We start from the raw sequence: 14,708 nt of genomic DNA, 5'->3' as shown, positions 1-14,708 counted from the left end.
GAGAGTATGATATTATGACCTATAACATAGGGGATGTACAACCCCCTTGTGATATTGTTTCTAATATCCAAAAAGGGAGAGGATGATATTACTCCCAATATTTCAGGAAGTGTACATTCTCCCTGTGGTATTGTTTCTAATATTCAAGGGGAAAGAGGATAATATTACTCCCAATATCTCACGGGTGTACAACCACCCTGAAATATGGTTTCCAATATCTAGGGAAGGAGAGGATAGTATTACTCCCAATATCACCGGGGCTGTAAATCCCTTCTGTGATATTGTTTCTAATATTCAGGGGAAAAGAGGATAATGTTACTCTCAATATTACACGGGGTGTAGATCCCCCTGTGATATTGCTTTTTCTCTTCAGAGGAGGAGAGGATGATATTACTCCCAATATCGAACATGGTGTACACCCTTCCTGTTATATTGTTTCTAATATCTAGGGGTGGAAATCATAATATTTCTCCCAATATCGCAGGGGTTTACACCCCCTCTGTGATATTGTTCCTAATATCTAGGGAGAAAGAGGATGATATTACTCCCAATATCACAGGTGGTGTACACCCTGCCCTGATATTTTTCCTAATATCCACGGAAAAAGAAGGTGATATTACTTTTGATATCACAGGAGGTGGATACTCCCCCTTTGATATTGCTTCTAATATTCAGGAAACGGAGAGGATGATATTACTCCCAATATCACAGGGGTTGTACATCCCTTCTGTGATATTGTTCCTAATATCCAAGCGGAGAGATAATGATGTTACACCCAATATCGCAAGGGGGTGTACATTCCTTCTGTGATATTGTTCCTAATATCCAGGGGGAAAATGATATTACTCCCAATATTGAAGGGGTTGTAAACCCCCTCTTGATGTAGTTCCTAATATCCAGGCTGGAAGAGGATGATATTACTCCAAATATCGCAGGAGGCCTACACTCCCCCTATGATATTGTTCCTAATATTTAGGGGCAAGAGGATGATATTACTCCCAACATCCCAGGGGGTTGATACCCTTCCTGTGATACTTTTTCTAATATTCAGGTGGGGAGAGGATGATGTTACTACCAATGTCACAGGGATTGTACCCCTCCCCTGTGATATTGTTCCTAATATCCAGCATAAGAACGAATGATATTACTCCCAATATTGCAGAGGCTGTACACCACTCCTGTGACATTGTTCCTAATATCCAGGGGGGTCAAGGATGATATTACTCTCAATATCAAAAAAGGTGTACACTCCTCCTGCGATATTATTTTTAATATTTAGTGGGGGAGAGGATAATATTACTCCCAATATTGCAGGGGTGTACACCTCTTCTGTGATATTGTTTCTAATATCCAGAGGGGAAGGATGATATTACTCCCAGTATCGCAGGGGGTTTACACCTCCCCTGTGATATTGTTTTTAATATGCTGGGGAAGGAGGATGATACTCATTTCAATATCGAAGGGGCTGTACAGGCCTCCTGTGATATTGTTCCTAATATCCAGGAGGGGAGAGAATGATATTACTCCTAATACCGCAGAGTGTGTACATCCCCCCTGGAAATTTGTTTATAATATCCAGGGTGGGGGAGTGGATGATATTACTCCCAAAATCATAGAAGGAGCACACCCATTCTGTGATATTGTTTCTAATATCCATGGGGGGAGAGGATTACATTACTCCCAATGTCACAGGAAGTGTAAACCACTTCTGTGATATTGTTCCTAATAACCATGAAGGTATAGGAAGTTATTACTTCCAATATCAAAGGGAATGTACACCCACAGCCCCGTGATATTGTTCCTAAAGTCCAGGCAATAAGAGTATGATATTACTCCCAATATCACAGGGTGTGTATACCCTCTCTCTGATAGTGTTCTTAATATCCAAAGGGGGAGAGGAGGGTATTACTGTTAATATCACAGGGGGTGTAAACCCTCCCCGTGATATTGTTTCTAATATCCGGGGGGGGGGGAAGGATATTACTCACAGTATCACAACAGGAGTAAACCCCCTCTATGGCATTGTTCCTAATATCCAGTGGTGAGAGGATGATATTACTCCCAATATCGCAAGGGGTGTACACCTTCGTGTGATATTGTTCCTAATATCCGGAGGGGGGGAAGAGATTATATTACTGCCAATATCGCGGGGGCTGTAAACCCCATTCGTGATAATGTTTCTAATATCCAGAGGAGGGAGAGGATTATATTACTTTGAATATCGCAAAAGGTGTACACCCCCCACCACCACCATTGTTCTGAATAACCCAAGGGGAAGACGATGATATTTCTCCCAATATCGCAAGGGGTATACAACCCCCCATGATATTGTTCCTACTATCCAGTAATACTATGATATTACTCCCAATATCGCAGCAAGTGTACACCACCCCTGTGATATCCAGGGCAGGAAGTATGATACTACACCCAGTATCACAGAGGGTGTACATGCTTGTTGTGATATTGTTCCTAATATTCAGGGAGAAATAGGATGATATTACTCCCATTATCGAAAGGTGTGTACACCACCTCCCTGTGATTTCCCTTTTTTTTTTTTTTTTTTTTTTTTTTTTTTTGAGACGGAGTCTCGTCCTGTTGCCCAGGCTGGAGTGCAATGGCACGATCTTGGCTCACTGCAACCTCCGCCTCCCAAGTTTGAGCAATTCTCCTGCCTCAGCTTCAGGACTAGCTAGGATTATAGGCGCCTGCCGCCACACCTGGCTAATTTTTGCAGTGTTAGTCGAGACGGGGTTTCACCATATTGGTCAGGCTGGTCTTGAACTCCTGACCTCAAGCAATCCACCCACCTCAGCCTCCCAAAGTTCTGGGATTACAGGCGTAACCCCCCTCTGTGATATTGTTCCTAATATTCAGGAAAGAGAATATTACTCCCATTATCGCAGGGCGTGAACACCTCCCCTGTGATATTGTTTCTCATAGGTGGGGGGTGGAGGGAGAGGGTGATATTACTTTCAATATTGCAGAAGGTGTACACCTATCCCCCTGTAATGTTTTTCCTAATATCCAGTGAAGGAGAGATTGATATTACTCCCCAAATCACCGAAGGTGTAAACCCCCCATTTGATATTGTTTCTAATATTCAGGTGGGGAGATAATTATATTCCTCCCAATATCGCAAGGCATGTACATCCCCACTGTGATATCGTTCCTAATGTCCAGAAGGGGAGAAAATATTACTCTAATATATCGCAGGGGGGTTACACCCTTCTTTTAGATCGTAAATATTCTGTGTGTACACCCCCCTGCGCTATGGTTTGTAATATTTAGGGGGGAATGGGTTATATTTATCCCGATATTGTGGGGGATGTACACCCCCCCCATCATATGGTTCGTAATATCCAGAGGGGGAGTGGGTGACATTGCTTTCCATATCGCAGGAGGTATACACCCTTCTGTGATATGGTTCGTAATATCCAGGGAGGAAGAGGGTAATATTGCACCCCATATCACAGGGGGTGTACACCTTCATGTAATGTGGTTCGTAATATCCAGTAGGGAAGAGAATGATATTGCTCCTTATATCAAGGGGTGTGTACACCTTCCTGTTGTATTGTTTGTAATGTCCGAGAGAGGAGAGGGTAATATTGCTCCCCATATCGTGGGAAGCTTACGCCCATAAGTGTGATACGGTTGGTAATACCAGGGGGAAAGGGTGACATTGCTCTCTCCATATGTACACCCCCCTGTGATACAGTTCGTAATATCCAGGGGGGGAACAGCGTGATATTATTCCTCATATCCCAAAGGGTGTACACCCCCCGTGATGTGGTTCATAATATTCGGGTGGAGAGGGTGATATTGCTTCACATATCGCAAGGGGTGTACACTCCTTTGTAATATGGCTTATAATATCCAGGGGTGGGGGAAGAGTGATATTGCTCCTCATTTCTCAAGCGGTGTGCACCCGCCTGTGATATGGTTTGTAATATCCAGGAGGAAAGTGGGTGATATTGCTCCCCATACCGCGGGAGGTGTACACCCCCTGTGATATAGTTTGTAATATATCAAACTATATATAGTTTATAGAGGGAGGGTGATATATAGAGGGAGGGTGATATTGCTCCCCATATAGCGACGGGTGTACACCCCCCCTTTAATATGTTCCATAATATCCAGGAGTGAGAAGGTAATATTGCTCCCCATATTGCGGGGGGCATACAGCCCTCTGTGATATGGTTCCTAATATCCCGGGGAGAAACAGTGATGTGGTTGTAGTATCCACGGAGAGAGAGGGTTAGAGTGCTCCTCATATCACGTGGGGTGTACACCCTCTTGTAATACGGTTCACAGTATCCAGGGAAGGAGGAGGTAATATTGCTTTCCATATCGCGGGGGGTGTACATCCCGCTGTGATATGGTTTGTAGTATCTGGGGGGGGAGGGTGATATTGGTGTGATATGGTTTGTAATATCCATAGGTAGGAGGGATATCACAGGGAGTGTAAAGCCCCTTGTTATATTGTTCATAATATTCAGGGGGGAGAGGATTACATTACTCCCAATATCACAGAAATTATACCCCACTCTGTGATATTGTTCATAATGTCCAGGGAAGTGAGAAAATTATATTGCTCCAAATATCTAAGGGGTGTATGCCCATCCTGTGATATTTTTCCTAATGTCCAAAGGAGGAGAGGATGATATTAATCAAAATATCTCAGGGGGTGCACACCCATCCTGTGATATTGTTACTAATACCCAGGGGGGAAGAGGATAATGTTACTGTCAAAATCAGAGAAAGTGTACACCTTCCCTGTGATATTGTTTTTAACATCCGGGGGGTGGAGGATGGTATTACACCAAACATTGCAGGACTGTACATCACCCAGTGTGAAATTGTTCCTAATATCCAAGGGATAAGAGGATAATATTAGTCACAATATCGCAAGCAGTGTAAACTTGCCCTGTGATATTGTTCCTAATATCCAAGGGAAGAGAGGATGGTATTAGTCCCAATATCGCAGGGGATGTACACACCCCTGTGATATTATTTCTATTACCCAGGAGGGGAGAGGATGATATTATTCTTAATATCGCAGGGTGTGTACACCCACCCTGTGATATTGTTCATAATATCTGGGGGGAGAAAATAATATTACTCCCAATATCACAGAGAGTGTACACCCCCCTGTGATATTGTTGCTAATATCTAGGGGAGGAAGAGGATGCTACTATTCCCAGTATCACAGGGATTGTACACCCCTCTTTGATATTGTTCCTAATATGCAGGGGAGGAGAGCTGGAGTACACCTCCCCTGTGATATTGTTCCTAATATAAAGGGCGGGACAGGATGATATTACTTTCAATATTGCAGGGGGTGTAACCCATCTGTGATATTGTTCCTAATATCCAGTCGGGGAAAGAGTGATATTACTCCCACTATTGCAGGGGGTGTACACCGCCCCCGTGATATTGTTTCTAACACCCAGGGGGGAGGATAATATTATTCTCAATAACGCAGGGGATGTAAACCCCCCTGTGATAGTGTTTCTAACATCTAGCAGGGGAAAAAATGATATACTCCCAATATCACAGAAGATGTACACTCTCCCTGTGATATTGTTTCTAATATCCAGGGGGTAGAGGATAATATTACTTTTTGTTGTGGTTGTTGTTGTTTAGACGGAGTCTTGCTTTGTGGCCCAGGCTGGAGTGCAGTGGTGCAATCTCAGCTCACTGCAACCTCTGCCTTATAGGTTCAAGCGATTCTCCTGCCTCAGCCTCCCGAGTAGCAGGGACTACAGGGGCCTGCCACCAAGCCCGGCTAATTTTTGTATTTTTAGTAGAGAGGCGGTTTCACCATATCCTGGTCTCGAACTCCTGACCTTGTGATCCACTTGCCTGGGCCTCCCAAAGTGCTGGTATTACAGGTGTGAGCCACTGTGCCTGGCCCCTTATTACTTTCAAATCTCATGGGGTGTAATCCTTCCCTGTGATATTGTTCCTAATATCCAAGGAGAGAGAGAATAATATTATGCCAAATATCACAGGGAATGTACACCCTCCCTCTGATATTGCTTTTAATATACACAGGTGAAGAGGATATTACTTGCAATATCGCACGGGCTGTACACCACCGCCCCCCCCCCCCGTGATATTGTTCCAAATATAAAGCGAAGGAGAAGATGGTATTACTCGCAATATCCCACTGGGTTTACATTCACCCTGTGATATTGTTCCTAACATCCAGGCAGGGAGATGATGATATTATACTTAATATCACAGGAAATGTACCCACCCCTGTGATATTATTCCTAATATCCAGAGGGGAAGAGGTTGATATTATTCCAAATATCGCAGGGGGTGTACACATCCCCTGTGATATGGTTCCTAATATACAGGGGAAAAGAGTTTGATATTACTCCAAATATCACAGGGGGTGTACACCCCCCTTATGTTATTGTTCCTAATATTTAAGGAGGGAAAGAATACTACTACTCCCAAAATCGCATGGTGTGTACACCCCCTTTTGATATTGTTCCTAATATTAAAGAAGGGAGAGGATGATATTACTCTCAATATCACAAAGGGTATACACCCCGCCTGTGATATTGATGCTAATATCCAGAGAGAGAGAGGATGGTATTACTCAAAATATCGCAAGAGGTGTACAAGTCTTGTGTTATTGTTTTTCATATTCCCGGGGAAAGAGGGTGATATTATTCCCAATATCACAGTGGGTGTACATCTACCCTGTGATATTGTTTTTAATATCCAGAGGGAAAGAGAATGATACTACTTCAAATATCACATGGGGTAAAAACCCCCCCTGCGATATTGTTCCTAATATCCAGAGGGAAAGAATACGAAATTACTCCCAATATCACAAGATGTGTACAACCCACTGTGATACTGCTCCTCATATCTAAAGCGGGAAAGGATGATATTACTCCCAATATCGCAGGGGATGTACACCATCCCTGTTATATTGTTCTTATTTTCCAAGGGGGGAGAAAATGGCATTACTCCCAATATTGCAGGGTGTGTACAACCCCCGATATTGTTCCTAATATAAAGGTAGATAGAGGATGGTATTACTTCCAATATTGCAGGGGGTGTACACCCACCCTGCGATATTGTTTGTAATATCCAGAGGGGAGAGGATGTTATTACTCTCAATATCGCAGAAAGTGTACATTCACCTAGAAATGTTCATAATATCCAGTGGGGGAGAGGATTATATTACTTTGAATATCGCCAAGAGTGCACATCCCTTTTGTGATTTTGTTCCTAATATCCAGGAAGGGAAAGGATGATATTACTCCATATATCACAGGGAGTATACACCTTTTCAGTGACATTGTTCCTAATAACCAGAAAGGGAGAGGGTATTACTCCCAATATTGCAGGAGATGTACAAACTCCCTGTGATATTGTTTCTAATATCCAGGAAAGAAATAATGGTATTATTTTAAATATCAAAGGGAATGTAAACTCCTTCCCTGTGATATTGTTCCTAATATTAAGGGGAAAAAAGATGATATTATTCCCAATATTGCAGGGGGTTTGTACCAGCCGTGTGATATTGTTCTTAATATCCAGTGGGGGGGAACACAATATTATTCCCAATATTGCAGGGTGTATACAGCCCCCCTGTGTTATTGTTCTCAACATCAAAAAGGGGAAAAGATGATATTAATTTCAATATCACAGGGGGGTATACACCTTCTCTGTGATATTGTTTATAACACCTGGGGGTAAGAAGATAATATTACTGTTTTAAATATTCAGTAGGGGAAAGGATATTACTCCCAATATCGCAGGTGTTGCCCACCCCGCGTGATATTGTTCTTAATATTTATGTTGGGAGAAAATTATATTAGTCCCAATAGCGCAGGGTGTGCACAACCTTTTGGTGATATTGTTTTCACTATCCAGAGGGGTAGAGGATGATATTACTCCCAATATCGCATGAGGTGTAAACCTCCCTTGTGATACTGTTTCTAACATCCAAGCAAGTGGAAAATGATATTACTCCCAATATCACAGGGGGTGTACACCTTCCCTGTGATACTGTTTATAATACTCAGGGGGTAAGAAGATAATATTACTTTCAATATTGCAGGGGTTGAACACCCCCCCTCCCGGTAATATATTTCTTAATATCCAAGAAGAAAGAGGATGATACTACTCTGATTATGGCAGGTGAGAGAATAATATCACTCCCAATATTGTAGCGAGTGTACACCCTTCCTGTTTTGTTGTTCCTAATATCCATAAGGGGAAAGAATGACATTATTCTCTATATCGAAGGATGTGTACTCCCGCCCTGTAATATTGTTCCTAATATCCAGGGGGAAAGAGGATAATATCACTCCCAATACCATAGGGAATGTACACCCCCAGTGATATTATTGTTAATATCCAGGGTTAGAGAGGATGATATGATTCTCAGTATTGCAGAGGGTGTACATCCTCCCTGTGATATTGTACCTAATAGCCAGGAGGGGAGAGGATTATCTTACTTTTAATATCGCAGAGAGTGTATATCCCCCTTGTAATATAGTTTCTAATATCCGGGGAGGGGAGGTGGGGAGAGGATGATATTACTCCTGGTATCGCAGGTGGTGTACACCTTTTCGTAATATTGATGCTAATACCCAGGGAGAAGAGGATAATATTACTCCCAATATCGCAAAGGGTGTACAACCTTTCTGTGATATTGTTGCTAATACCAACAGGGTGAGAGGATGATATTACTCTCAAATGCAGAGGGTGTACACCCCTTATCCGTGATACTGTTCCTAATATCCAAGAAGGAAAGGATAATCTTACTCCCAATATCGAAGGGGATGTACACACCCCCTGTGCTACTGTTTCTAATATCTAACAAAAAAGAGGACAACATTACTCCCAATATTGCAGGGTGTGTACGTCCTTTGATATTTTTCCTAATATCCAATGGGGAAGAGGATGTTATTATGCCCAATATCACAGAGGGGTATCCTCTCCTCTTTTTAATATTTCAAACAATATTACAACGGCCTGTACCACCCCAGCGATATTGAAAGTAATATCATTTTCTCCTCCCTGTATATTACAAACAACATCACACGGGGGTGTACACTCCCTGGGATACTGGGAGTGATATCATCCTTTTTCCTTTTCGATATTACAAACAATATTACAATGGCGTGTACAGGTCCTTCGATATTTTCCCAGGCTATTACGAACAATATCACAGTGGGGTGTACACCCCCTGAGATATTTCAAGTAGTATTATCTTCTCCCCCCCTGGATATTACAAACAATATCACAGAGGGGTGTACAGCCCCTGCAATATTGGGAATGATATCACCCTCTCTCCACCTAAATATTACAAACAATATCATGGAGGGGTTTACACCCTCTGCGATATTTAGCAATGTCATCCTCTTGCCCCCTATATATTATAAACAATATCAAAGGGTGGTGTACACCCTCTGCGATATTAAGAGTTATATCATCCTCTCCCCTTCTGGAAATCATGAAAAATAGTACATGGGGATGTATTCTCCCTTCAATATTGAGAGTAATATCACTCTCTCCTCTTCTTGATGTTACAAATAATATCACCGGTGGGTGTACGCTCCCTGCAATTTGGGGCATCATATCATCCTCCCCACCTCTGGATATTAGGAACAACATCACAGCCAGTGTACACTCTTTGTGATATTGCAAGTAATATCATCCTCTCCCCTCCTTAATATTACAAACAATATCACAGACAGGTGTACACCTCCTGCGATATTTGAAGTAATATCTCCTTCCCCCTAAGTATTATGAACAATATCACAGGGGAATGTACAACTTCTGTGATATTGGGAGAAACATCGTCCTCTTTCTTCCTGAATATTACGAACAATATCACAGAGGAGTGTAAAATTCCTGCAATACTGTTCACAGTTTTTAACCCAGGTTTTAACCCCCCTGTGATATTAGGAGTAATATCATCCTCTCCACTTCTGAATATTACAAACAATATCACAGGAAGGTTACACACCCACTTCTGGATATTACAAACAATATCACAGGAAGGTTACACACCCTGTGATACTGGGAGTAATAACATCCTCTACCCCCCTGGGTATTATAAACAATATCACATAGGGGTGTACACCCTCTGTGATATTAGGAGTAATATCAACCTCTTTCGCCTTGGATATTACAAACAATATAACAGGGGAGTGTACAACCCTTGTGATATTTGGAGTAATAATATCCTCCAACTCCTGGATATTATGAACAATATCACAGGGTGGTGTACACCCTTTGTGTTATTGGGAGTAATATCATCTTCTCCCCCAATAGAAATTATAAACAGTATCACAGGAGGGTGTAACTTTCTGGCAATATGGGGATTAATATAAACCTCTCCCCCACTGGATATTATGAATTACATCACAGGGGGATGTAACCTCCCCGGCGATATGAGGAGTAATATCACCATCTTTTTCCCAGGATATTATGAATTATATCACAGGGGGGATGTAACCTCCCCCAAGATAAGGGGAGTAATATCACCATCTTTTTCCCTTGGATATTATGAACCATATCCCAGGGGGATGTAGGCCACCCGCGATTTAAGGAGTTATACCACCCTCCTCTTCCCCCAGGTATATTATGAACCATATCAGAGAGGGGTGTACGCCCCTTGTGATATGGGAAGTAATGTCACTCTCCTTTCCTCCCCCTGGATATTATGAACCATATCACAGGGGGGTGTATGACCCTGCAATATGAGGAGTATAATCACCCTCTTCTCCTCTCATTTATTATGAACCATATCACAAGGTGGGGTGTAAGCCCCCAGCGATATGAGGAAAAATATCACCCTCTCTCCCACTGGATATTATGAGTCATATCACAGGGCGCACTCCCCCGGCAATATGGAAGGTATTATCACCCTCCTACCCCCTTGGATATTAAAAACCGTATCATTGGGGGGTGCACATCCGCATGATATAAGGAGTAATATCACCTTCCTCTCCCCCACTGGATATTACAAACAATATCACAGGGGCTGATATGCTTCGTAATATCCAGAGTGGGATATGATGATATTACTCTTAATACCACAAAAGGTGAACACTCCCCTAATATATTGTTCCTAATATTCAGGGGGAAGACGATGATATTACTCCCAAAATCGCAGGGGGTGTACACCTCTTTGTGATATTGTTAGTACTATTAAGGGTGGGAGAGTAAAATATTACTCGCAATATTGCAGGAGGTGTACACCCCCGTGATATTGTCTGTAATATGCAGAAGGAAAGAGGATGGTATTACTCCCAATATTCCAGGGAGTGTACACCATCATCTGATACTATTCTTAATATCCAGGGTGGGAGAAGATGATATTACTCTCAACATCGCAGGAGCTCCACACCCTCTTCTGATATTGTCAATAATATCCATGGGGAAAGAGCATAATATTACTCCCAGTATTCTATGTGTAAACCACCCTGTGATATCCTTCATAATATCCATGTGGGAGAGGTTGATATTACTTCCAATATCACAGGAAGTGTACTCCCCATTGTGATATTGTTGGTAAAATCCAGGGCAAGATAGGGTGTTACTACTTCCAAAATCACAGGGCGTCCCCGTGTGATATTGTTCCTCATATCGAGGGAAGAAGCTATCACTCCCAATACCGTGGGGTGTGTACATCCCCCTGTGCTATTGTTTCTAATATACAAGGGGCGAGAGGGTGATATTATCCCAATATCGCAGAAGGGTATATAAACCTCGTGATATCGGGAGGAATATCACCCTCCTCTGCACCCCTGGATATTATATATATAATATATATATACCCCCTTGTGAAATTGTTTTTAATATCTGGAGTGGGCAGAATGATATTACTCCCAATGTTGCAGTTTGGGTACACACCTCCCCTGTGATATTGTTCCTAATATCCAAGTGGGGAGAAGATGACATTACTCCCAATATCGCAGGGGGTGTACACCATCTCGTAATATTGTTTTTAATATCCGGAGGAGAAGAGGATAATACTATTCTAAATATTGCAAAGTGTGCACGCCTTTCTTGTGATATTGTTCCTAAAATCTAGGAAGGGAGACGATAATATTACTGTCAATATCGCAGAGGGTGTACACCTCCCTGTGATATTGTTCCAGGGGGAGAGAAAATAATGTTACTACCAATATCACAGAGGGTGATAGGCTTTCCCTGTGATATTGTTCCTAATACTTGGGAGAGGAGAGGATGATATTACTCCCAATATCACAGGGCGTGTACATCCTCCTGTGATACTGTTTCTAATACCCAGGTTGGAAGATCATGGTATTACTTGCAATGTTGCACAGGGTGTACACAACCCCTGTGATATTGTTTCTATTATACAGGATGAGAGAGGATGATATTACTCAAAATATCGCAGGGAGTTTACACCACCCCGCTCCCGTGATATTGTTTCTAATATAAAGGAAGGAAAAGGATTATATTACTTTCTTTTTTGTTGTTGTTTGTTTTGTTTTGTTTTGGTTTTTTTTTTGAGATGGAGTCTCGCTCTGCTGCCCAGGCTGGAGTGCAGTGGCCGGATCTCAGCTCACTGCAAGCTCTGTCTCCCAGGTTCACGCCATTCACCTGCCTCAGCCTCCCGAGTAGCTGGGACTACAGGCGCCCGCCACCTCGCCCGGCTAGTTTTTTTGTATTTTTTAGTAGAGACGGGGTTTCACCGGGTTAGACAGGATGGTCTCGATCTCCTGACCTTGTGATCCGCCCGTCTATATTACTTTCAATATCGCAGAAGGTTTACACCTTCCCAGTGATATTTTTCTTAATATCCGGGGGGTGGGGGGAGAATATTACTCCCATTATCACAGGGTGTGTACAGTCCCTCTTGGATATTATTCCTAATATACGGGGCAGGGGGAGATTATATTACTCCCAGTATCACAGGTGCGTACACCCTTTTTTAATATATATTGTTCATAATATATATTGAGGGAGAAGATGATATTACTTCCAATACCCCAGGGATTGTATACGTCCCCTTTGATATTTTTCCTAATATCCAGGGGAAGAGAGGATGATATTACTCTCAATATTGCAGGGAGCATACACTCCCCCTCTGATATTGTTTTTATTTAAGTGGAAAGGAAATGATGTTACTCTCACTATTGCAGGGGGTGTGCACTCCCCGCTGGTGATATCGTTCCTAATATCCAGGAGAAGAGAGGATAATATTACTTCCACTATCGCAGATTGTATATAGCCCCCTCCGTGATATTATTTCTAATATCCAAGCGGGGAAAAGATGTTATTACTCCTAATATCAAAGGGGGCATACAAGCCTTTTGTGATATTTTTCCTAATATCCTGGGGGAAAGAAAATATTACTTTCAATATCGCGGGGGTTGTATATCACCCTGTGATATAGCTTCTAATATCCAGGGGGAAAGAAGATGATATTACTCCCAATATAGCAGGGGTTGTAAGCTACCCCTATGATATTGTTCCTAGTATCCATGGGGAGAGAGGAGGATATCATTCTCAATATCACAGAAGGGGTACAACCTTTCTGTGATATTGCTCCTATTATCCAGGGGGAGAAAAAGTAGTATCACTCCCAATATCACAGGGGATGTACACCCTTTTTGTAATATTGTTCCTAATATCCAGGGGGAAAGAGGATGGTATTACTTCCAGTATCGCAGGGTGTGTATACTTTCACTGTGATATTTTTCCTAATATTTAGAAGAGTATGGTATTACTTCCAATATCGCTGGGGATGTACACACTTACGGTGATATTTTTCATAATATTCAGAGGGGGAGAGGATGATCTTACTCCCAATATCACAGAAGGGGTACAACACCCCTGTAATATTGTACCTAATATCCAAGGAGGGGAGAGGATAATATTCCTTTCAATATCTCAGGGGGTTTATCCACCCACTGTGATATTTTTTTCTAATACCATTGAAAATGATATTACTTTCAATGTCACAGGGGGTGTACACCCCCCTGTGATATTGTTCCTAATATCCAGGGATGGAGAGGATAATATGACTCCCAATATCGGAGGAGTGGTACAACCCCCCCCCCGTCATATTGTTTTTAATATCCAGGAAGGGAGATAATGATATTACTCTCAATATCTCAGGAAGTGTACACTCTTCCTGTGTTATTGTTCCTAATATCAAAGAAAAGAGAGGACAATATTTCTCCCAATATAGCAGGGCGTGTACACCCCCCTGTAATATTGTTTTTAATATTCAAGTTGAAAGATGATGATATGACCTGAAAAATCGCACGCGGTGTACACCCCCACCTGTGATATTGTTCCTAATATACAGTGGGGGAGAAGATGATATTACTGTCAATATCACAGGGAGTTTACAAATCGCCCCCGTGATACTATTCCTAATACGAAGAGAGAAAGAGGATGATATTACTTTCAATATCACAGAGGGTGTATACCCCTTCTGTGATATTGTTCCTAATATACAGAAGGAGATGATATTACTCCCAATATCCTAGGGGGTGTACGGTCCTTCCATGATATTGTTTCAAATATTTGAAAGTTAAGAGGTTGCCATTACTCCCAACATCGCAGAAGTGAACATCCCCCACCTGTGGTATTGTTGCTAATATCCAGGAAGGAAAAAAAATCATTATACTCCAATATCGCAGAGGGTGTTAACCACCCCTGTGATATTGTTCCTAGTATCCAGAGAA

General features: G+C 42.1%; 1 protein-coding gene across 1 annotated transcript in view; it reads left to right on the top strand.

Moving 5' to 3' along the window:
• The first annotated feature begins 9,072 nt into the window (after positions 1–9,072).
• The window catches only part of LOC126953305 (60S ribosomal protein L21-like), a 710,657-nt gene continuing 705,021 nt past the window's right edge, over positions 9,073–14,708 (top strand). The window contains exon 1 of the mRNA XM_050788800.1: positions 9,073–9,082. The gene's annotated coding sequence lies outside the window, so the exon portion shown is untranslated. The remainder of the gene's footprint in view (positions 9,083–14,708) is intronic.

The sequence above is a fragment of the Macaca thibetana genome, chromosome 4 (assembly GCF_024542745.1).
Source record: "Macaca thibetana thibetana isolate TM-01 chromosome 4, ASM2454274v1, whole genome shotgun sequence".
In the NCBI taxonomy this organism is placed as follows: domain Eukaryota; kingdom Metazoa; phylum Chordata; class Mammalia; order Primates; family Cercopithecidae; genus Macaca; species Macaca thibetana.
The sequence above is the reverse complement of the archived record's forward strand: the minus strand, read 5'-3'. Positions and strand labels throughout refer to the sequence as shown.